This window comes from Delphinapterus leucas, chromosome 21 (assembly GCF_059928025.1).
Source record: "Delphinapterus leucas isolate spDelLeu-1000000601 "Yukka" chromosome 21, BTC_Dleu_Yukka2, whole genome shotgun sequence".
Classification (NCBI taxonomy): Eukaryota; Metazoa; Chordata; class Mammalia; order Artiodactyla; family Monodontidae; genus Delphinapterus; species Delphinapterus leucas.
Genome location: NC_143149.1, coordinates 12,676,035 through 12,698,485, shown reverse-complemented (window position 1 = coordinate 12,698,485; position 22,451 = coordinate 12,676,035). Strand labels below are relative to the sequence as shown.

The 22,451-nt window shown below is 43.8% G+C and overlaps 1 pseudogene; it reads right to left on the bottom strand.

Moving 5' to 3' along the window:
• Nucleotides 1–8,591: 8,591 nt before the first annotated feature.
• On the bottom strand, nucleotides 8,592–9,301 carry LOC111173393 (signal peptidase complex subunit 2 pseudogene; annotated as a pseudogene).
• Nucleotides 9,302–22,451: the final 13,150 nt, after the last annotated feature.

Sequence of the window (22,451 nt, the reverse complement as noted above, 5' to 3'; positions counted from 1 at the left end):
CCTTTGTGATCCTTCAGGCAAGTTCTTATACTTATTTGACATGCAGGTTTCTCTTCTTCAAAATTAACAGATTACCACTAGATTATTTCTCCAATCACAACTCTATAATTCTGTGATTCTAGTTACTTTTTTCAAGGCAGTTCTTCCCATCTGGCAGCAACCAAGATGTGCCAATTCTTTATCAAGGTTTACATGCTACTGTATTTTCCCTTCATACTTCATGTATTTAATGTAAACTCAAACATAGTCCTTTGACTAACCATTTTTTCAGTTTTCTTAAAAAGAAAAGCATTGAGGAGTTTCTATTGGTTTTACATGAGTTTTTACATTCGACTTTTATGTAATTATTAAATAATCCATTTTACTTTCCTCAGCGTACATGATGATTTCTATTTATCCAGCAAAGATGTAAAGAGAGAACATTAGGTCATTTGTACAAGAGTATTTGAGCCAGGACTCAGAATTGCTCACTCTTGACGGCTCTGCTGAGATCACTTCCCTAGTTCTGTTTTGAAGATAAAGTCCCTTTGTTACCTTGGATCATGGTTTGAATTAGGTTAACTTCCCTCTTTTTTCTGATTTATATAATTAGGTGATTGCTTAAAGATGGCGATTCTCCTACAGCACCGACCTTGACAAATGTACTACTGCGTCATTGAAGGCCGAACCTTGGGAATCATCTAAGACCCTTTTCTCCCCCTAACCACCCACATGTTCAGTTCATCACCAGGGCCTGCTGATTTTTTTAAAGTTATATTATGTTTCTGGCCTGCATAAAATCCAAGAGCATAATCTAAACAACATCCTTGTACCAACCCTCACGTTTGTGAAATTGTAGCCTTTTGTCATATGTATACACTTCATGTTCTTGTTTTGTTTTGTTTTGGCCACGCTGAGGCTTGTGGAATCTTAGTTCCCCGACCAGGGATTGAACCCGGGCCCTCTGGGCAGTAAAATTGCAGAGCCCTAACCACTGGACCTCCAGGGAATTCCTTGTTTTGTTTTTTAAATGAATAGAACATTACAAACAAAGTTGAAACCCCCAGTGTACCTCCCTCTGATTTCATTCTCCTCTCTCCTTTCCAGAGGAAACCTCAATCCTGAGTTTGGTGTTTGTCATTTCTGTGGTCTTGGTACTATTATCATATAGAATATCGTGCTGCATTTTTTTTTTTTTTTTTTTGCGGTACGCGGGCCTCTCACTGTTGTGGCCTCTCCCATTGCGGAGCACAGGCTCCAGACGCGCAGGCTCAGCGGCCGTGGCTCACGGGCCCAGCCGCTCCGCGGCATGTGGGATCTTCCCGAACCAGGGCATGAACCCGTGTCCCCTGCATCGGCAGGCGGACTCTCAACCACTGTGCCACCAGGGAAGCCCCTGCTGCATGTTTTTATGTTAATATTCTATACTGTGTGTATCCATCTGCAACTTGTTTTTCTCACTCACCATTATTTTTGAGATCTTCAAGAACTAGACATTTATGTCTAGTTCATTCTTTTGGACGGCTGTATAGTGTTTTATTCTATGAATATTGATATCACTTATTCATACTCTTGTTCATGAACCTTTAGATTATTTGTTTTTTTTGCCATTACTGACACTGCAACAATAAATATCCGTGTATATATCTCCTTGTACAATATGACAGCTTCTGTCATATATGACAGCTTCTCTAGGGCACAGTGGAGTAGCACAGCATCCATGATTTCCTTTAACAAACTGTTTTTTAATGGTCACAGTGTTATAAGCTTTCTGTCATTGGAACCACTAGAACAAATATTTCGATATACAGAAAATCTTTTGCCTCTTTCAGTAAGAAGGCTTAGAAACTTACCATGACAAGATGCAGAATAACTCAGTCTTCATTCTTGTGGTAGTAGTATGTACAGTCCTTCCCTGGTATCCACAGGGGATTGTTTCCAGGACCCTCCCCTGTCCCTATGCTGAAATCCGTGAATGCTCAAGTACTTTATATAAAATGGTGTAGTACTTGCATATAACCTATGCACATCCTCCTGTATATTTTAAATCATCTCTAGATTACTTGTATGTCTAATACAATGCCAATGTTATGTAAGTAGTCGTAAATACAATGTAAATATTACATACATATTTGCCAGTGAGTGGTAAAGTCAAGTTGTTTTCCCCTGTACTTATTTATTTATTTGGCCATGCCACGTGGCTTGCAGGATCTTAGTTGCCCGACCAGGGATCGAACCGGGCCCCCAGTAGTGGAAGCTCGGAGCTCTAACCACTGGATCTCCAGGGAATTCCCTTTTCTTTCTTATTTTTTTTTTCATTGAAGTATAGTTGATTTACAATGTTAGGTTAATTTCTGCTGTACAGCAAAGTGATTCAGTTATAAATATATATATATTCTTTTTAATATTCTTTTCCATTATGGTTTATCTCAGGATATTGAATATAGTTCCCTGTGCTATACAGCAGGACCTTGTTGTTTATCTATTTTGCATGTAATAGTTTGCATCTACTAACCCCAAGTCAAGTTTTTCTTTTTGGAACTTTCTGGAATTTTTTTTCTGAATATTTTCAATCCACAGTTGGTTGAATCCAGGGCTGCAGAACCTGCGGATACGGAGGGCTGACTGTGTATATTCGAGATAACCTTCTCTTCTAGCTTCTAAACAAGGGCAATTGTTTCTCCATTGTTTTGTATTCTCAAAAACACTTTTGTCTTATTGATGACAGGCTTCTGATTTCAATTTAAATTTTTAAACTTTATTTTGAAAAAGTTTTGCACTCACTGAAAAATTGCAGAAATAAGGCAGAGTGTTCCCATAGCTCTTCACCCAGCTTCCCCTAAGGTTAGCATCACACGTAAGCAGAGTACAATTATCAAAACTAAGACATTAACATTGGTGCAATACTAATAGCTAAGCAACTTTATTTGGATTTACTGACTTTTGCTTAATGTTTCTTTCTGTTCCAGGATCCCAGGCCACATTGCATATAGTTGTCATGTCTCCTCAGCCGCCTCTGGTTTGTGACAGTTTCTTGATCTTCTATTGTTTTTCACGACCGTGACATTCTTAAGGAGTCCTTGCCAGATATCCTGTAGAATACCCCCCAGTCTGGGCTTGTTTGGTGTTTTCCTCACGATTAGACTGGCGTTTTGGAGTTTTGGAAGGAACACCACAGAGAGAAGCGCCAGTCTCATCTTGCTATATGAGGGGTTACATCAGGTCTGCATGACATCACTGGTGATATTAACCTCCATCACTTGGGTGATGTGTTTGCCAGATTTCTCCACTGCACAGTCACTGCTTTTCCCTTGTCCCTACTCTCTTCTTTGGAAGTGGGTCACTAGGTCTAGCTTACCCTTGATGGCGAGTAGGTAGGGGTTAAGTACTACCTCTTGCCGTGAGGGCGTCGGCATATATTACCCAGAATTCTTTTGTAAGGAAGATTTGTCACTTCTTCCCTGTTTATTTGCTTGTTCAATTATTTGTTTATACCAGTATGGGCTTGTGTATTTATTTTATACTTTGGGTTAATATTCCAGTACTGCATCATTTATTTTATTCTGGTTTTGGCAATTGGGAGCTCTTTCAGGTTGGCTCCCGTGTCCCTTTGGGGTGCCCCATCCTTTTGATTTTTGTACACTTCCTCACTTTCTGGTTCTCCCACTAATTTTAGCATCCGTCGGTGGATGTTGCCTGTGACACTTATTTCTGCAGTGTTCTAATGGTGGTTTTCTATTCCCCCCTCTCAGTTTAATCAAGATAAGCTAAAGATACTTAGGGTTTATTATTTTTTTCTTTTACACGGTCTTTGATTTTTCTTCCTAATTTCGCAACTTGAATGTATTCCCCTAAAATATAAAGCTATAGAAGAGACCTGGGCTTGAATTTCAGTTCTGACACTTCAGGCTGTTTGACATTAGGCTTCCCTGAACCTTGATTTTCTTTGCATTTTCGGGGTGTAGATACTTACCTTACAAAATGCTCAGAAGATCTAAGTGAAGTTTTGCATGTAAAGTTCTTAATATCAAGGAAGATGGATGTTATTATTCTTGCTTCCACTGGCACTGATGTTGCCTCCCCATGGCTTCCAGAGCCTGCTTTCTAAAATGCAGATCTGATGATGACATGACCACGTTCAGGCTTGTCCATTGCTGCCTGTCATCGTCAGCAGTGGTTCCCAAGCCTAGCTTTTGATCAAAATTATATGAGGGGGCTTCCCTGGTGGCACGGTGGTTGGGAGTCCGCCTGCTGATGCAGGGGACACGGGTTCGTGCCCCGGTCCGGGGGGATCCCATGTGCTGCGGAGCGGCTGGGCCCGTGAGCCATGGCCTCTGGGCCTGTTCACCCGGAGCCTGTGCTCCGCAACGGGAGAGGCCGCTGCGGTGAGGGGCCCACGTACCGCAAAAAATAAAAAATTATATGAGGAACCTCAAAAGATATATAATAGCCCAGTCCTGCAGACTAGAATTTTGGTGGGGTGAGTTCAGCCCTTGTCTGTACTCCGGAGGCATGAGACCTGAGTCGGAGGCTCCCTCTGAAGGCTGATCGTGGGTTCTCCCTCAGTGAGTGCTGACAGTGATCAAGAGAGGGGCCCTTCTCCCCACCATGAAATGGCCAGGTAGGACCAGAGCATGAGATTAGGAGTCAGGCTAACAGTTCTTAGATAGTCCGCGTAGTATCTGTGTAACTAATCTGTATGATTAGTTAGCTGCCTTTTATGTACGGAGTATGTTCTTGAAGACCGTTTAAAGTGTGCACAGATAAAACTACTTTGCTAGTAGGAACAAGTGGAATGATTGTTGTACGAATTTTCTTCAGTGCTGCCTTTTACTCTTTTTTACCTTTAATTCTAATACTTTGCGGAGTGTTCTTTCTCTCTTTTGTTTTGATTCATTACAGAAATATATTATGAAAAGATTATCACAATAAGGTTAGTTAACACCTCCATCACCTCACATAATTACCTTTTTTTGTGGGGATAACATTTAAGATCTACTCTCTTAACAACCTCCAAGAATATAAAAGAGAATTGTTAATTACAGTCACCATACTGTACATTAGATCCCCGGAACTTATTTATCTTATAGCTATCTTATAACTGGGAGTCTGTACCCTTAAACCAGCATCTCCTTAATTCCCCCACCCCCAGCCCCTGGCAACCATCATGCTACTTTGTTTCTATGATTTTGCTTTTTTAGATTCCACATATAAGTGAGAACATACAGTATTTGTCTTTCTGTGACTTATTTCACTTAATATGACGCCCTCAAGGTCTTTGTATGTCCTTGCAAATGGCACGATTTCCTTCTTTTTATGGGTAACATTCTATTGTATATACGTACCACATTTTCTTTATACTTTCACTCTTTAATAGACATTTAGGTTGTTTCCATGTCTTGGCTATTGTGAATAATGCTGCAGTGAACATGGGGGTGCAGATATCTCTTTGAGACAGTGATTTAATTTCGTTCAGATATATACCCAGAATGGGATTGCTGGGCCATATGGTAGTTCTATTTTTCATTTTTTGAGGAACCACCATACTGTTTTCCATAATATTTGTACCAATTTAACATTCCCACCAACAGTGCACAAGGGTCCCCTTTTCTCCACATCCTTGCCAACACGTGTTATCGCTTGTCTTTTTTGGTAATAGCCATTTGAACAGGTCTGAGGTGACATGTCGTGGTTTTGAGTTTCATTTCCTTGATGGTTAGTGACATCGAACATCTTTTCATGTACCTGTTGGCCATTTGTATGTCGTCTTTGGAAAAATGACTGTTCAGGCCCTTTGCCCATTTTTAAATTGGATTGTTTGTTTTTTGCTATTGAAATGTTGAGCTCCTTATATATTGTGGATATTAACCCCGTATCAGATTGATGGCTTGTGAATATTTTCTCTCATTCTATGGGTTGCCTTTTTTTTTTTTTTTTTTTGCGGTACGCGGGCCTCTCACTGTTGTGGCCTCTCCCATTGCAGAGCACAGGCTCCGGATGCGCAGGCTCAGCAGCCATGGCTCACGGGCCCAGCCGCTCCGCGGCACGTGGGATCTTCCCGAACCAGGCCACGAACCCATGTCCCCTGCATCGGCAGGCGGACTCTCAACCACTGCGCCACCAGGGAAGCCCTATAGGTTGCCTTTTCATTTGGTTGATTGTTTCTTTTGCTGTGCAGAAGCTTTTTAGTTTGATGTAGTCCACTTGTTTATTTTTGCTTTTGTTGTTTGTGCTTTCAGTGTCGTATCCAAGAAATTATCACCAACACCAATGTCAAGAAGCTTTTCCCCTATATTTTCTTCTAGGAGTTTTATGGGTTCGAGTCTTACATTTAAGTCTTTAATCCATTTCAAGTGAATTATTGCGAGTGGTGTAAGACAGGGGTGCAGTTTTATTCTTTTGTATAGGAAGATACAGTTTTCCTATCATTAATTGAAGAGACTATTCTTTCCTCATTGAGTATTCTTGGCTCACTTGTCAAATGTCAGTTGATTACATAGTGTGGGTTAATTTCTGGGCTCTCAACTTTATTCCATTGGTCTGTGTGTCTGTTTTTATGCCACTACCATACTGTTTAGTTTACTATAGCTTTCAAATAAAATTTGAAATCAGGAAGTGTGATGCCTCTAGCTTTGTTCTACTTTCTCACGATTGCTTTGGCTATTCAGGATCTTTTATGGTTCCATATGAATTTTAGGATTGTTTTTCTTATTTCTGTGAAAAACGCCATTGAAATTTTGTTAGGAGTTTCATTGAATCTATAACTAGCTTTGGATAGTATGGACTTTTTTTTTTTTTTTTTTTTTTTTGCGGTACACGGGCCTCTCACTGTTGTGGCCTCTCCTGTTGCGGAGCACAGGCTCCGGACGCGCAGGCTCAGCGACCATGGCTCACGGGCCCAGCCGCTCCGCGGCATGTGGGATCTTCCCGGACCGGGGCACGAACCCGTGTCCCCTGCATCGGCAGGCGGACTCTCAACCACTGTGCCACAAGGGAAGCCCGATAGTATGGACATTTTAACAATATTAATTATTCTGATATATGCACATAGTATATCGTTCCATTTATTTGTGTCTTCAGTTTTTTCATCAGTGTGTTGTGATTTTCAGTGTACAGGTTTTTCACCTCCTTAGTTAAATTTATTCCTAAATAATTTATTATTTTTGATGCTATTATTGTATAAATGGATTGTTTTCTTTATTTCTTTCTCATATAATTCATTGCTAGTGTATAGAAAAGCAATTGGTTTTTGTACATTAATTTTGTATTCTGCAATTTTACTGAATTCATTTACTAGTTCTTTTTTTAAACGTTTTTTGGGGGGGTTTAGGATTTTAGATATATGGTATCATATCATCCGCATACAATTTTACTTTTCCTTTCCAACTTGGACGCCTTTTACTTCTTTTTCTTGCCTTATTGCTCTGGCTGGGAGTTCTAGCATTATGTTAAATAGGAGTAGTGAGAGTGGCATCCTTGTCTTGTTCCTGATCTTAGTGGAAAAGCTTTCCCATTTCACTATTGAGTATGATGTTAGCTGTGGGTTTGTCATGTGCAGCCTTTATTATGTTGAGGTAGTTTACTTCTCTATTAGCTATGCCTCTTTGTAGTAATTTTTAGTGGTTGCTCTTGGCATTACAATATGTATCCTTGTTACAATCTACTTAGAGTTACTATTTGATCACTTTAGATTTTATTCTTCACATCTGACTTTTCCCATTTCATAAATGAATAAAAAAGTCACAACAATTTAATTCCATTTAAACATTCTACTACTGTCTTTAAGCTACTGTTTTTTATATCTTTTAATTCTTCATAAGTTATAAATTTATACATCCTATCAGAGTGTTATTTTTTACTTTAAACAATTTTTTAGGACATTAAGAAAAGAAAAATATATACTTTTTTATGTTTATCTGTATATTCACCAATTCTAATACTCTTTATTCCCTTCCTGTAAATCTTAATTTTTATCTTGTATTGTTTCCCTTCAACATGAAGGACATTCTTTAATATTTCTTTTTTTTTTTTTTAAAAACTAAAAATGCCATTGGCTTCTTTAATTGGTTAAGAGCACAAAATGTAACAGGCAGAAAGTCTCTTTTAAACAAATTAAAAAGCTGTGGGTTTTTTTTTCCCCAATTCTCCCCAAATTAGATATATACACACCCGCAAAAATGGTGTGTGAAGGAAAACTGTCATACACAAGAAGTTGTATCCTGAATTAAGGGAAACAGCTGTTGAACTGGGAATTAACACAATAAAGTCATCAACAGGTTAACAATTTAAAAAACTGAGTCTTCAAATGCTGCATGGCACAAAGCTATACTATATAAAGTACTGCTAGGTATGAAGGAGGAAGTCTGTACGGTTTTTAGCAAAAATGCTTTTCCAGAAAAGCAAATCAAAACAATGCAATCAGCAGACCAAAGAGGCTACAGCTAGATAGCAGAGCTACAACTTCTCATATCTGAGCTAGAAAATTCTGTTTATACAGAATGGACTAAAATTTCAAGACAAAACGGACATGTTTTACATTTCTTACTTTATCCATATTAAGTTCTCTGTTTCTTTCTCCCTCACCCCTCAATTCAGCATGATCCAGCCAAAAGATGGCTGCTTTTAGAAGTAGCTATTTTATTTTTCTTTCTGTGGCAAGACTGTCACGAAGCCTGGATATCTCAGGCTCATATGCATCCATGACCAGGGTCCCGTTGTGGTCAAAAAACTTAGCAGTGTACTTGGTGAACTCGGCTTCCCGTTGCTGCTTTGTTCTTCCACTGATGAAGGTCAGCTTCAGAGTGTATCTGTCATCGAACCTTTTGAGACTGGACGACAGCTGCCAAATATCATCAGGACCCATCCCTGTGGGATCTTTCCTGTGGGCCACGAGAAAGATGCTCTTCTCCTTATATGAGGGATAAATGGTCAGGATCCCCATCATCACAAAATAGGATATAACGCACAAAGCCAAAACAGGTTTGGACTCTGGAAAGGGGTGCATATAATCCCAAATCAAAGCCACTATGGCGAAGAAACAGGAGATGGTACAGATGGTGAGGCGACCGTCAATTAGAACAAAATTCTGCACATACTTGTACTTTTCCAGAAGTACCTTTTTGGCAGAATCATCCAAAGAATTTTTCACAGCTGATCCATCCCATTTGTCAATTTTTACAGGCTTATCATCAATCTTCCACTTGTCCAGCAAGCCGCTGCGGCTACTGCCTGTCCCACAGCTGGAACCACTGCCAGCCCCACTACTGCCTCCGCCACCACTGGTTCTCCCTCCCTGAGCCGCCGCCACCGCCATCTTGCTTGCTTCTGCCTAGTATTCCTTGTAGTACAGGTATGTTGGGGACTAATTGTCTCAGCTTTCATTTATCTGAAAATGTCTTTATTTAATCTTAATTTTAGATGAATATTATCCTGAATCTAGAACACGTTCTGTAGGATTTCAATTTTTTAAAATCTATTAAGATTCTAATTCCAAGGCCTGACCAGAGAGAAGGCAGGTGGGACACTTGCCATGGTCAGGCTTTAGGGCAAGAACTTTGAGGATCTAAGACTGCTGATTTGTAGGGAAGGTAAGGGTTGACATGGGCCCACATGGGCTGCCAAAAATGTGATGGATTAACAGGGTCAGTGAAGGCTGATGTTGGCTAACATGGGCTGACTTGGGTCACAACTTTTGAATTCTAATTGATTCTGGGAAGGATCTTAAAGCCTCTGTCACTTTCAGAGGGGAAAATTAAAGCATGGAAAGGCAACAGCTGTCTCAGAATCACACAGTTGCAGAATGCCAGAACCCAGGCTCTAGAATCGTGTCTTCTTTCTCTAAGCCCAGGACTCCTTCCTTCCATCTCATCTGCCTCTCCATGGAGGCAAGGCACCAGAGTGCTGACCCATCTGGACAGCACATTCCTGAGAGCTCATGCCTGTCCCTAGCAAGACCTGGAACAGCTTTCAGGACAAAGCTCGTTCCAAGTTCTGGAGGAAATTTTTCATGTTTCTGCATTATCTGGGTTAAACTCCTGTGGGCAGTGACCTTTATAGCATTGTCAACCCTTGAAAAACAAGTGGCAAAAGGAGCACTTTTACATATTAGATGCTGATGACCACCCCCCACTGAGGACATCCAGATAACAGGCATACAAGGTCTCGGACCACAAGGCTTTGGGCACTTAATAATAACCACATTTTCTAATCTGTTGTCTTTCCTTGTTGGCTTTTAGCTTTTCTTTCCAACCTTTTCTAGGCCACAAGGCAGTATAAGACCAGGAGTCTGACTGTAGGCAGTGCTGGGATTTCCTTGGTTTGAATTCTATCCCATGTGTTTCTTTCTTTCTTCATATATTGGTATGTATATTAAAGATGCTTATTTACAGTAATTTATTGATCCAAAACTTTAGAGAAACTCTCTAAACATTATCATAAAACAATATGTTCATCATAAAACAATATAGTGCACAGCAGCAATGCTCACACCCAGACGCACCACAGCGCTATCCATGGAGCCTTGGGATCCTCTGGGGATCTGGGGACACTCTAACTTGGAGCTTGTTAGTTAAGGATTCCCCACCTCAACAACTGGGTAAGGCACTCAGGGAGCCGTATTTGGGGTTGGACCTCCCGCTAGAGGCGGAGGAAAGTGGATGCCCCTTTTATATTCATCTTTAACATTTGGAGTCCTTAACCTCTCCCCAAGGGAGCTCAGGGGCCACCCCCAAGGCAGTTCATGTGGGTTTGCGTTATTATGCCATCTCCATAGTCCCCTACCCTGGACATACTCAGGAACTGACAGCGCATCTAGCTTTATCTGCTGCCTCGTCAGGCCCTCCCTACCAGAGGAAATTCTTTCAGTGTGTGTGTGATGGTCACGGCCAGGGCAGCCCATCGGCTCGTCAGCATCAGCACCTTTCCCTTTGCTTTACTCCTTCCTTCCGTTGAGAATAACAGTACAACGTAACTCAAAGAGATAAGAATAACATTGTGTTTTCAAATTAAAAAAATATTAAGAATAAGCTGTCCTCTTTCTCTTATTTTTTTAATTGTAAAAAGCATTACTTTTATTGGGAAAATGAAGTCTGATCCTTGTCTCAGCCAGCTGAGATGGGAATGGTAATTTGGCCAAGGTGTTTTTTTTTCCCGGCACAATGTAGAAAGTGACCAGTGGACTCATGTGAGGGCTTGACTCTAAATGCAGTAGAACAGGATAAGAAGACAAGGCACAGGCAGAGGGCGGAGGTAGGGTGACAGCCACTGTAGAACTGATTAAGATCAGAGCGGCTGGTGTCTGACTGCCCTCAGTCTCTGTGAAGCTTTGCCCAGGGCCTTGCAAGTTTCACCAGGATCCAAGCAACGTTACAATGCTAATAATAGTTTGCATTTGTTAAGGACTTGCTATGGGCCATACACATTTTATAAGCCTTTATACTTAATTTTCTGCCAAATGAAAGACCCAGCCTAGGGAACCGCAGCCATCTGGACTTAGTGCTTTGTCTCCTGACCCACCTGTGTTTGCTGCCCTCACCGACCTCCTGGTCGGCCTCCCAGTTCCTCCTCTGCCTGGTCCTTCCTGGCATGAAGCCTCCTGGTTATCTCTTGCTGTGCTTGTCCATCTCAAACTATCGTCCTCCATCTCTCTGTCTGATTGCTGCCCTCTTGGGCAGTGCTACCTCAGACCAATCTGCCATAATGACCCCCAAGTCTGTTGTTCAATTGTGGAACTTTCTGGCTCTATGGCTCTGCTGAGAGGCATCGCCTCCTACAGCTGGGTTTGGACATGGGCAACTTGAAAAGTAAAACAATAAGCTCTGTATAGAGATGCATACGAAAAGAAGAAGTGGCTGAGACATAGACAAATAATTTGTTTTTAAATGCTGTGAAGATGGAGGCCCTGCTGAAAAGTCCACAGATATGCCCAAGATGAATTTTATGGTCTCTTGTTTACATCCCGAGTTAAGAGGTTTGCGTTACTAAATTGTAAACGAAAAGGTCAGTGAGAGAGTTTAAATTGGGCAGAGGTGTGGGATGGCAGCAAACCAAGAGATCACCCTTTTCCTTGCCTCCTCGTTTGGTTAGCCCAACTGCAAAGTTAGTGCTAACTTCTGTCATCTTCTCAAATTCCACCTCTCTTTGGGTGCTTGTATTTCTGGAACATTCGGCCCACATAATAAGGTTGCACTCTCTCCCCTGGTGTTAATTCTGGGTTGTTTGGGAACCTGGCTTCTCCGAAGGGGTCGATCTCCGGACTTTCTAGTAAAGGGTGAGCATAGATGTTTTTAAAAGGGGGTGCTGTACCTTTAAATTCTGAAAGTGAACTTGGCTCAGGAAGGCCAGCAGTCAAGGTCCAGCCCCTAGAAGAGAGAATAGCTACAGATTCTCCATCCTCAGTCTCTGCAAAGGGACGGCTGTGCCAGCCGTGCTCGGGCAGGCTCCTGGCAGCATGGCAGAGAAGCTCGGGGCGCTCCTGCTGGCCCTTGTTCTCAGCCTGGCACAGCCAGCCCCGGCCCGCCGGAAGCTCCTGGTGTTTCTGCTGGATGGTTTTCGCTCTGACTACATCAGTGATGAGGTCCTGGAGTCCTTGCCTGGTTTCAGGGAGATTGTGAGCAGGGGGGTGAAAGCGGATTACTTGACCCCAGACTTTCCCAGTCTCTCGTACCCCAATTACTACAGCCTAATGACTGGTGAGTACCGTGTCCTCCTCTGGGCGGGGAGGGGCGGGCTGGAGTCCAACAGTAGCAGTTAGCTCCTGGCATTAGAGTCTCATGGAAATGCTCAGGTTTCCTCATCCTTTGGGACACCAGAGATAGACAGGAAGTGTGTGTTCTTGGCTGAGATTTTTTTTTCATGGGTGTGTTGTTTTCCAAAAGTTATTCCCAGGACCTGTTTTGGATTCTCAGTGTGGAGAACAGAGAACTACATGAATAGATGATTGTTAAAGTGGTTATTTGTTTTACAAATACAAAATTCTGGCCTACTCCGTATTTTCTAAGTTCAAATTTAAAAAGTCAGCAGGTCTTCATTTGTATCAAATTCCTTCTGTCCCTTTGCCCTGAAGTCATCTGTCATCCTGGAGCTGTTTTGGCTTGTTTGTCAATGTGCTAGATTATGAAAGTTACATGTGGGATTCCTGGATGACTCGGAGGGAATTTTCAGGTCATATCCTGAAGTATTACTCAGCAGTGCTACTTGCTCCTTCTTTTGCCTTTTGGGGCCAGGTAAAATGACACGGAGAAGAAAAAATTGATGTGTAGTTCAGATTCCCATTTTTAACTTCTAGCATCTGTTAACAAAACAAAACCCAACCCCCCAGCTAACCCAGACTGTGCCTGGGTTTGGAAAAGCAGACTTTTGCCTAAAAATGACCTCCATCTGGGATTGCCAGTACGCCAAATGTGATTCCACGAATTTGATCCTCTATCTGTGCTCACACAGTGAGATTCCTAGCTTCCGGTTTGTTTATCAGCTAACCTTTGTAAGGGCCAGCGAGAGGCACTCAGAAAGAATTTAGCAAGCTGTCCAGGGAGGCTGGTAAGAATGCACTGCTATTAATGCTTATGTAGGACTTAGCTATGTGCTCTGAGCGCAGGGAAAACTATAAATTCTGTTAACAGGAAGGGGATGAGAACTCTTGTATCTCATTATGGATCTTCACAGGACAGCAAAGCCCAAGGATCCTGGAAAGACAGATTGCTATCTCTGACTTCATACGTGGATACTGTATGCATGTGTACATAAAAATGCCATCAAATTAATGGGGAAAGAGATTTTGGAGAATTAGAAATAAAGGCATGGAGAGCAAAAAAAAAAAAGTCCAGACGGCACGCAGCAAGGAATTTATCTGCTCATTTTCAGAAATCTCCCCCAACAGACAAACAATCAGCATCTCTCAGATAAAGAAGATGAACAAAAGTCTCCTCGTCCTCCCTTGGCACGGATCTGCCCTTGCAGGGAAGCCGTTTGCAGGCCGCACATAGAGGTTATTGTGTGTCACAGGCCGACTTCGGCACTGTCCCGGGAGTTTCACACCTGCAGCCACCCCAGCACCAGTTGTCTCTCAGAGCCCTGCTGCGAGGCTCGATTCACAGACTGCCACGTGCACTTTTCTCAGTCTCAGTGGAAGAGGAACAAAATCCGTTTTAGCAAGTCAGACTCCAGCGAGCAAAAAGGGACCATTACGGTCTCCACGGAGAAACGCAGCCAGTGACTCGGCCCTTTGTCTGTCAGATCCATGTTCCTGATATCAGCACAAGGACTAATTTGCACAAAGCCTTAGTCAGGCAGACACTTTCTTGTCAGGCTGTGGGTATTTTCTCTGGTCTAGGCACGACAGAAGGGCCCTTCTCGTGGTGGGACAGTGCAGGCCCCGTGAATGTTTGACAGAGATCTTACCTTTACTTTCAAACTGAGTCTAGTCCGAGAAAGCCACAGGCTGTCCATATGGCTTCGCCCTTAGAGGTTTTGATGGTAAAATGTAGGATCTGACTTGAAAGCTCGCTTGGTGCTTAAGTTGGCTTTTTCGCTTTGATAGAAGCAATATTGTATATAGGATGTGTCCAGCAAGACTCATGCTCATGTGCCAGTGTCTCTGGGTGTGACTTGTATCTACTGAGTGGACGTAAAGGCTTGGAGTGGGATTGTGGGCCGGGGTGGCCTGGCCATCAGGTTGCTGCCACCTCCACTGCCCTGGAACTGACTCAGCGTGAAATCTAGACTATTTCCCCCAATATCTATGCTTCTTTTTCCACCTGATGTTGAAAAATTCCTCTTTTTTTCATATAAGGAAGGATCTATCCATTGGGAATAGTAGTTAAACATATGGTTTGAGCATATGAACATTTTATGAACCAACGAAAGAATCATGCTAGATCCTTTCGGTACTAAAAGGTATGCTGTCTTAAGGTTCCTCAGAATTTATAAGACAGACTGTGATCTCAATTCCTTACATGAATTATTGCCCATAAGCCATAAAGCCCTTGGTGTTCTTCTCTTTTCATAATGAGGAATGATGGGTTATTGGAAAGAACTTTGCCTCGGAGCTGGGAGAACTTGGTTGGAGTCCTTGCAGGGTCGGGATGGGCAAGCCATCGCACTGCCCTGAACCTCAGTTTCCTCAGCTTCTGGGTCCTAATCCGGCCAGAATCTCAGGTGTTGCCAGAAGCAGACGTGAAATTAGAAAAAGTTAGGACTGGCACCTCTTGGGAGGCCTACGTATTAGAAATTAAGCACATGACTGATCTTTAGAGAGGAGAATTTCATGGGAAGCCACGTGGATGGTGATGGGAAATGAACAGTCACAGGATTTGTGAGGAACCTTGGAAATCATCTAGCCCAGTCATTGACATGAAGCCACTGTGACTGATTTTTTTTTCCTTCAAAATGTGTTTGCATCAGGACAAATGTGAACACAATTCCAATAGTGATCAAGAAGATCCATCAAGGGAATTCCCTGGCGGTCCAGTGGTTAGGACTCCACGCTTTCACTGACCAGGGCCTGGGTTCAGTCCCTGGTCGGGGAACTAAGATCCCACAAGCTGTGCGGCCTGGCACCCCGCCCCCCTGCAAAAAAGAAAATCCATCAGACAATTGATTACTGGGAACACATAGAATCTTAAAACAGGACCATTCACCCAGGAAGCCTACATTCAAGTTGAGCAGGAAAGACACATCATATACCTACTAATATCCCAAATGAGTAGCAAGGGCCGAATGGTGTCCCTCCAAAATTCATGTGTTGAAATCCCAACCCCCAGTACATCAGAATGTAACCATATTTAAGGACATGGTGTTTAAAGAGATGATTAAGTTAAATGATGCTGTTAGAGTGGGGCCCTACTCCGCTATGGCTGATGCTCTTTTAAGAAGAGGAAGAGACATCGGAGATCAACGTTCACAGAGAAGAGACCTCATGAGGACAGTGTGAAGGCTGCCACCTGCAAGCCAAGGAGAGAGGTCTCACCAGAAACCAGACCTGCCGACTCCTTGATCTCAGATTTCCAGCCTCCAGAACTGCAAGAGACCAGTTTCTGTTGTTGGGCCACTCAGTCGGTGGTACTTTGTTAGGGCAGCCCTAGCAGACTGCTACACAAAGGACCAATGGGTAGTTTCCTAATATGCTGTGCAAGACCAGAAGAGAGGAGGATTTTCTTCTAGTCAGAGTAGCGTGTGAGAGCATTTTGAAGGCTGGAATAAACAGCCCCAAGCGTGGCGTTTATCATAATATCTTACTTGATGCATAAGCTCTTTTTCTGAAGAGCTGTCTGTAGATCAACTTAATTTTAGTTAAATTATAACCACAGTGTAACTTCTATGGGGAAGCTTTCTGTTTTAATCTTATTAATTAATTTGTTTATTTTTGGCTGTGTGGGGTCTTCGTTTCTGTGCGAGGGCTTTCTCTAGTTGCGGCGAGCGGGGGCCACCCTTCATCGCGGTGCGCGGGCCTCTCACTGTCGCGGCCTCTCTTGTTGCGGAGCACAGGCTCCAGAAGCGCAGGCTCAGCAGTTGTGGCTCACGGGCCTAGTTGCTCCGCGGCATGTGGGATCTTCCCAGACCAGGGCTTGAACCCGTGTCCCCTGCATTGGCAGGCAGATTCTTAACCACCTCGCCACCAAGGAAGCCCTGTTTTAATCTTTAACTGTGGATCTTTTTGTAAAATTATTCTCTTTGAGGTAAATCCCCATTTGATTTAAGTAAAGTTTAACATAACATCCACGGACAAAAAGCAGTGATTTGTTCAACGCAGATCACGCATAAGAGAAAACATTGGGTGTGTTTTGAGGCAGCATAAGGTAGCATCATTTTGCCAAAGCCAATGGCAACAGTTGTTTGTAACTCTTGAGCACTTCTGATTAAGTGTTTGTGGAAGGTGGCCCAGAAATGTCCTGAGTAGGAGGGAAGCTGGTCTAGAATTTAATCTTCCTGAACATAATCTGCCAAGAGATGAACATATCCTGAGTTGTTTGCTATACAGTGTGTTATTATCATGTTAACATTTAGAAGCTGGTAAATGAAGTGCAGGGAGACTGCGTGCTTCACTGCAGACACCTAAGAACCTCAGTAGCAGGGCTGAGATTGGAGGGCAGGCCTCGGAGGCCAGTTCTCACACAGCAACCAGCAGGGCCCCGACCCGAGTCCTGGCGTGCCCAGAAGGTTTTGTGTATGACCTGGGACCCAGGACAGAGGTCTCCTTATGACCAGTCCGGGAAGCAGCCAGAGCCTGGATGAAGACACTTGATTAATCCTCTAGTGGAATCAAAGCAAAACCAAGGGTGTTAACTGCCTAGAATTAGTATCTGTGCCGATGCAGTCCTGACCGCCCTCCTAGAAATGACATGTGAAGCAAATTCTTCCCAGATATCAAGGCCTCACATTCTGGAATGAGGGATTGCCGGGTAAGGCAAGCTTTCCCTTGCCTTTAAGAAAATAGCCGATTTAAATTAAAACCGGCTGTCACTTGGACCAAAGGAAATCAATGCAGAAAGTACTTGAGAAATCATGTTTTGAAAAAAAGCCCACATCCTCAGCCTTCTGGAGAGTCAGTTTCACTTGTGGCGGCCTCTGCACGCCCACAGCACAAGCAGCATGGGCACGGCCTCTCTCCAGGGCACCTGGCCTCTCCTCCCCCGGATCAGCGTCTGCTCAGGGCTGCTCAGCCCAGGGCTTGGCTTCCTTGGATTTAGATGCCTCTGTCTGGGGTGCCCACTGCTCCCCGCTTACTCTCTCTCCTGCAAAACCCCGTCATGCTTTGGTTTTCAGCAGCGGCCTCCTGGTCATCAAGGGTCAGTCCTCTGCTTTGATGGCCTCCTTCCTGATAGCGCCCTCAGTTCCAGGACGCCCTCCTCTCTCTGTTTCCTCCTATCTCACTGATTCCTCCGGTCCCTTCTGTCGGCCCCTCCCCATCTTCCTCACCACCTTTTCTCCCGCAGCTGAGTCGGCTCCGCTTTCAGGATGGATCGCAAAGCCTCTGCTTCTCCTGCCTCCATCCCTGGGGCCCTGACCAGAGGGCGCACCCTCGGGAGCCTAGAGCTTCCCAGCAGCTCCTGGTGCCCCACCCTCTCTGCCCTACAGTTTGTCTCATATGCGAACCAGACTAGTCCTCTTAAAACACATGCCCGATGGTGTCACTCCTCTGTTCAGACGCTCCAGTAGATTCAGGCTCTTACAGAACTGGCCCCAGGTCACCCAGCCCTTTCCAGCCTCATTCCCCACCTTTCTTCTCTTTTTTCCTCACCTGTTCCAGGCAGGTGGCCATCCCAGGACACCTGAACTTGCTGTTCCTTCTGTCTGGAATGCTTTTCCCCAGAAAGACCCAAAGTTTGAGGGATCTTAGTTCCCTGACCAGGGATTGAACCCGCGCCCTCGGCAGTAAAAGCACCAAGTCCTAACCACTGGACCGCCAGGGAATTCTTGCTCCGTTGCTTTTTTTAGATCTCTTCCCCAAAGTCACTGCAGTGGATACTCCTTCCCTGGCCACCCTCCCTTCACTTGTCATGCTCTGTCTTCAAACAAAATTTATCCTAGTGAAGAAGCATTATAATAATGATCAAAGCATTCAGAGTTTCAGGGAACTTGATTATTATTTTGATTTTAGATACTACTAAACTAGCGGGCAGAGGAAAAGACTGAAATTATGCTTTGCTTTGTGAAAGCAATGAACAGATATTCAGGTGAACCGATTACCATTTATGCCTAACAATCTTATATAACCTCAAAGTATGTCTATCAGTTTTGTTTTACATTTTGACTATAAGGTCAGGGGCTGCAAGAGGGTTGAAAGGAGAGTCACCCATGAGGAGGGTGCTGGGCCTCAAGGGCCTGGGGTGTAGGGGGTGCAGCAATACACTAGTCATCGGCGTAGCCCTAAACAGAGCCTAACTCCAGCCAGGACTGCCGAAGCCAAGGAGGCGGAGGCATCAGTGAAGCACAAACGAGGCGAATGGTTCAGAACCGTGAGAACAACTGTGAGAGGGCAGCGAAGGCCACGTTTTGTGTGGTCTTTGCTGTGAGGCCCAGGGCTGGGTCTGGCGACTTAAAGGGTCAGGCCGTCTTGTGCTCTCGGTCTCCACTCCACATTGCTTAAGGCTCATGAGAGGCTCCTTAGATATTTGAAAACAGGAAATGGTTTATGGGCTGAATTGTGTCTTCCTTGTCCAACACACAAATGTGTATCTTGAAGTCCTATCCCCCAGCGCCTCAGAATGTGACTGCATTTGGAGATAGGGTCTTTAAAATGGCAGTTAAGTTAAATGGAGCTGTTAGGGTGGGCTCTAATCCACATAGCTGATGTCCTGATAAGAAGAGGAGATTAGGACACAGATGGGCACCAAAGGAAAACCATATGCAGACACAGGGAGAAGGTGGCCATCTACAAAGCCAAGGAGAGAGGGCTGTAGAAAAGACCAACCCTGATGATGCCTTGATTTTGGACTTCTAGCCTCCAGAATTGTGAAAAATAAAGTTCTGTTGTTCAAGTCACCTGGTCTGTGGTACTTTGTTATGACAGCTCTTGGAAACTAACACAGGCAGGATGGGGGCCACTGGGCAGCCGATGGAAGAATGAAGGCTTCTTTAGACACACCACTTCCACCCCCAGACCTACTTCCTGAGAATTCCTGATGGTTTATGCCCTGAAATTGAGGTGGTCATGGTGTTTGGCTTCCTAGGGCTGCTGTAACAAATTACCACAAATGCGGTGACCTAAAATAATAGAAATTATTCCTTCATAGTTCTGGAAGCCAGTTGTCTGAAATCAAGGTGCCAGCAGGGCCACGCTCCCTCTGAAGGCTCTAGGGGAGCATCTGTTCCATGCCTTTCTCTTAGCTTTCTTGCATTGCCAGCAGTCCTTGGTATTTTTGGTTTGTAGATTGCATCGAAGTGTCACTCCAATCTCTGCCTTCACTGTCATGGCATTCTCCCTGTGTGTCCCTTCTTATTATAAGGACACCAGTCATATGGGATTAGGGATTAGGGCCCGTCCTCGTGACCTCATCTTAACTTGATTACATCTGCAAAGATCTTGTGTCTAAATAAGGTCTCACTCACAGGTGCTGAGGGATAGAACTTCAACACAACTCTTTAGAGAACGCAGTTCAACCCACAGTACATGGTATAGTGGAAAGAGCTATGGATTTGCTGCCAAAGATCTAATTTCATCCATTCTCTCACTTTCTGACTTGCAGGATTTGAAGTGCTTTTGAGTTTTAATATTATTTAGCAGTAGAATGGAGAAAGTAAAACTTACCCAATAGGCTTGTTGTGAGGACAGAATGAGAAACTTTGTGTAAAACCACCGTTATAAAAATTGTACATATTACCCACTTTACCAATAAGATAGGCTAAATCATGTTGCAGTAACAAGCTCTGTCAGAGGCTTACCACAACTAAGATTTTTTTTTCACTCATGTGCATGGACTTTAAGGATTAACTGCCCCATTTCCTCTTCATTTTGAGACACAGGCTGAAAAAGCCACTTCTAAATGAGACGTGCTTCTTGCATGGCAGAGGGAAAAGGGAAAATGGCGAACAGTGTAATGATGTTTAAAAGTTCTGCTCAGAGGTGGCACAAGTCACATCTACTCCCATTTCATTGGCCAAAGCAAATCATATCACCAAGCTTGATGCCAATAGTTCAGGGTATATAATCCTCACATAGAGGTGGCGGGAATATATTTAACTTTTATGCACTGAATGGATATTAGGTGCATTTTATAAGAAACTTGTAGGTATTAATTTAAACAAATGGCATAGAGATTAAGTGTCTGCAACTCAGGGAGACAGGTCTTATTGGGAGTTATAATGGTCTTGAACAGTTCCATGGAAAAGGTGGATCTAGGAATAAACATTGAAAGATGACTGGAAAGATTTTTAGTGGAGATAAATTTAGGGCCAGATCTTAAAAAAAAAAAAATCTATGAAGACTCTGATGAGGGACATGGCACAAGTACAGTCAGAGAAATAGCCAGAGACACATTAACAAGACAGAGGGAAGGGTGCTAAACCCATTCACCATCCCCGGTACAGGGTAGAGGGTTAGAGAGAGAGAGGTGAATTTGTTTTATAAAAAAAGAAAAAAGGGATGCAATTGATAGAAGGCTTTGAAGGCTAAACTGAAGATAATTCAGTAGGCTCCACCTTTCCTTTTTTTCTACTTCAAACGTTGGAGCATCTATTCTTTCCGATGGGCTATAAGTGAAGAGTTGAATTTGAGGAGCGCCCTCGAGGCAGAACTTGCTGATTGGGTAGTGAGTGAACATGGAAGAGCTGAAAAGAAGGGAACCTGAATCAATTCCAAGCCTACAAGAAATTCAGAAGTCTGGGGCTCCTATGAGCAAAGCTGGGAAAGTTTGGACGGCTGTTTATTTGACGAAGTAAATTTTCATCAGAATAGATTTCAGGTTGGGTTAGGATATTCACCTGGAGTTGGCCCTTTAGGGGATCAGAGACAACCTCTTAAAGGAGAGTTCCAGAAACATGTAGAATAATCATGGGGGTCAAGGAGAGAAATTTCTCCTGTGGGTTCCAGTGGACCCCAGTATATGGACTTCTCATCTCTCTGCTTGCCCCACGGCAGGTAGAGGACATTTCTCACAAACACACAATTAAATCTGTCTTCTCATCTGCATGAACTCTTGTCTCAATTTTGTCACTTACTTCCCAGAGATTTCACGTTTCCACTTAAAGCTATGGTGCGTGTAATGGGCCCTGAGTAAGCCGCCTGCAGAAAGCGGCTGGGTGTGTGAGGTGTTGGGTGACAGAAGCCGTGAGGGCCACTCACCGGCTCAAGCCCGGAGAAAAAAGCGCGTTCCAAGAATTTACGAAAATAATCTCTCCCGGCATGTCATTATTTCAGCTCTCGTCATCAGACCTCTCGACACTGAAGTGCCACTTTTCAAAAAGTATGTTTCTCTTGGCTTCCACGGTGATGGCAGGGTGTTCATTCGGCTGCTGGAAATGAAATGTACTCCCTGCAGGAGGGGACGGAGAGACTGGCGGGCAGAGCTGTGGTGAAAGTCTTTGATTATAAGCACAGCAAACCCTCTTTTAGGAGGTTCCCTTCCTGGAGCCAGGTGGTCTCCATACCAGGCTGGTCTCCGGTCTCACTCCCTCTCCCCTCTCCCCACTGCTGATTGGTGGGACCACAGGCTTCCTGCCAAGGCTGCTCTCAGGACCTGCTTCATCATTAGTGCTATCCCACAAACGGGTTAAAGAACATTTAGAATGGATTCAGAGGGAGCCTGAGTCAGCATGTTAACATTTATTTCAGAGACACTTTAGACAACACCTACTGGGGTTTCAGAGTCCCCGTCCGTGAATAAGGCCATTGTGTCCACGGTCTCCCGGGCGAGGACCCAGGGCAGGCCTGGGGCTCCTCTGCGTCCTGTGTGCAGCATTCGGCTCGCGTCACATCTTGTGCTTGATCGTAACCTACTCCTGCCTTTGGCGCTTTCCGGAGCGAGGAGAGGGGCAAG